Genomic DNA, 3,031 nt, shown 5'->3' with positions numbered 1-3,031 from the left:
ACAAAACCAACTACGGGATATACTACATCGAAAAAGTGCAACAACAAGCTACACTGAGTACACTAAAGTAGGGGTTTAATACGGGGAAATTACACCATAAACTAGGGCTTACTAAAAAAACAGGAAAAAGCTACATACAGACTACTGAAACAAATTACTCTGAAACTATGGCAAAACCACTGAACGCATGAGGTTGTAGTGAAGCTCTACAGGACAAGGTACAGGGAATCTATATAGGGCAACTAACAGGGTTAAAAATTGCACAACAGAACTGCATGCGGATACTCTGTATATCTCGGTGTAACATACACTCCTATTATAGGGGAACACTGAAAAACAAGCATGAAAATTCAGGAAGATGCAGAAAGGAAACATTCGGAACATAGAAATTCAGTAACCAGCGGGATGAACAAACATCAGGGAACAAATACATTACAACATGACGAAATTCAGGAGCTAGAACATCAAAACAAGAGCAGCCATCTACAACTACAACTACAACCCCAAAGAAGACACCAGAAGACGGCAAAATCTCCCCAACAAACAACCAGAACCCGATCTTCAGAGTCAAGCTACAGCATCCACCGCTGAAAACTAACGCCTACTATATAGATTCATGCTTCTTGACCGAAACATGCGGTCTGGGGCGACAAGGGCGACTGGCGGGGCGATTACGGGGTCGCCGCCGGGGAGTGCCGGCGTTGCCCTTTCCGGCGGAAGGAGGCGGGTGGGCGGCCGGTTCTGGGCGCTCGCCGATGACGGCGCCGGGGACTCGGATGACGACGACGGCGACCCGTCGGGCGTTCCGTCTCCGTCTCCTTCCGATGTCATTTGCGAGGCCTTTCAACTTGGGTACCCGGAGGACGAGGTGGCTTTGCTCGTAGATCGGGCAATCCCCTCCAATGATCCGGCGAGGAAGGGACTACGGGCGGAGGACCAGATCGAGGTCGTCAGGCGGGTAGTTCACCGGCGTACGGCGACGACGGCGATCCGACCTTGGAAGGGTCGTTTACCTAAGGTTAGTCTTCCAAAACCTACTTTGTCCGATTTCTTCACAGAGGATGCTTGGAAGTTCGTTACGAGGAAGAAGAAACGGCGGCCATCGGCGGCCGCCAGTCACGCCGTGATCCGGGAGGCGCGGTTCATGCGTTTGAATCAGTTGCTTCGCCCAGATGGGCTGGCTGCGGCCGCGATGTGTGGGTGTGGGCCTGCGAGTGGGCCAACGCCGCCGATTGCTCTATGCGTCACTGATGCGACTCAGATGGAGAGCGGGCCGCTTTCGGCTGGGTATGAGGCCCAGTCCGAAGAGCTCGCTGTTGGGCCAGTGCTAGTGGGGGACTTGGACGAGACGGTTGGATACGTGCGAGAGGCATGCATCGACTCGTCGATTCCATCTAGTCCCGTCTCGCGCCGTAGGGTTCGTCGTAGGGCTCCTCACCGTCTCGCAGATCGTGGTGGCCGCACCCGGCGTATTCCTCCGTTGCTTCCCATGGCGGGTCAGGGGCCCCCGGGAACGGGTTCGGCGGAGCCGGCTGGGGCTGCCCGTGCTGGAGTGGTGCCGCACGTTGGTGCCGGTGGCGCTCACCGTGGAGTGCCGCCGGCGGCCCGGGGTGCTGTCCCGGCTGGGGCTAATGCGCCCATCGGGCGCGGTGGTGGTGTTCCCGTCCGTCAACCTTCTTCGGCTCCGGTTGTCGCGGGCAGGGGAGGGAGCAGCCGTCCGCCAAGCCCGGCGACTTTGGCCGCCGCGAGTCGGGGCGGTGGCAATGGTGCCCGTCCGCCGCTGCAGCGCCCGGTGGTGCAGCCGGGTTCGTTACCTCATGCTGGGCGCGGTGGAGTAAGGCCCTCCCAGCCAGTCGCTGCAGTAGCGGGGAGAGGTGCCCCTCCGCCAAGACCTCCGGCGCCGGCTTCCGTGGGGCGGGGGGTCGCGCCGGTTGCACCTCGTGCCGCACCACCGCCACACTATGTCGCGAGACCGGCGCAAAAGCGTTCGGGCACATTGCAGCCAAGGACTGACGTGGGAGACGGTGGATCAAATGGGCCGCCCAGAGGACAGTGGGGGGATGATGGTGTTGATGCTTACGGGAAAGGCCAGCACCGTGGATCGTCGTCTACGGGTGGAGGTCGCGGTTACGCTTGGCAGAGTGATGGATCTGCCGAAAGACCATTCCTGGGTCCGGCGGGCGGTTTTGTCGAAGGGGTTGCTAGACCGAATAATCGGCAGAGAGGTGGATTCCGTGGCCATCGTGGTGGCCGTGGCGGTGGTCGTGGTCGGGCTCGCAAGCCGCCCCCGCCACCGGTGGTGGATGACCTTCAGGCTTCGGATATGGCTGTTGATCCAGTTCGGTCGACTGAGTTGCCTAGCCAGGCGCTGGATGTTGTGACGGCTCTAGCCAACGTGGAGGTTCCAACTTCTGGAGTTGCTGCGGAGGTAGGGGACAGGGCTGAGTCTGAAAGGGCGGCCAAATGGGCGCGAAAGAAAGAAAAGATGCTATGCTATCGCTGTGGTGAAAAGGGCCACTTTATTGCTGAGTGCATGGCGGATCTATGTAACACATGTGGTAAGACTGCTCATATCACGGGGGATTGCCCGGTTTTGCGTGACCAGGCTCCTGCCCTCACGATGTATGGAGTGTACTGTGCTGAGCTCACGTTCTTTGAGTCTCCGGTGGCGAGGGAGATTCGAGTTGAGACTCAAAGTTTGTCTACTGGACTTGTAAACGCTACCTGCGAAGCGATTTCTGAGGTTCAAATTGTGCAGTGACTCCATGAACTGGTTCCAGGAGATTTTCAGTGGGAGCTCGTCCAGATTGAGGACGATGTGTTTAGGGTTGATTTCCCTTCGGTGGACGATTTGCAGAAGCTGCTGAGTTTTGGGTTGTGTAAGGTGCCGGGTACTAAGTGTATCCTAGAGTTTCACAAGTGGAAAAAGGTGGAACCTAAGGGCAAACCGCTCACTCAGGTATGGCTACGGTTTTCAGGGGTACCTTCTGAGGCTCTGACAGATGCTCGCGTGGTGGCGAGTTTGGGTATG

Source organism: Triticum aestivum, chromosome 7D (assembly GCF_018294505.1).
Source record: "Triticum aestivum cultivar Chinese Spring chromosome 7D, IWGSC CS RefSeq v2.1, whole genome shotgun sequence".
NCBI classification, from domain to species: Eukaryota; Viridiplantae; Streptophyta; class Magnoliopsida; order Poales; family Poaceae; genus Triticum; species Triticum aestivum.
The sequence above is the reverse complement of the archived record's forward strand: the minus strand, read 5'-3'. Positions refer to the sequence as shown.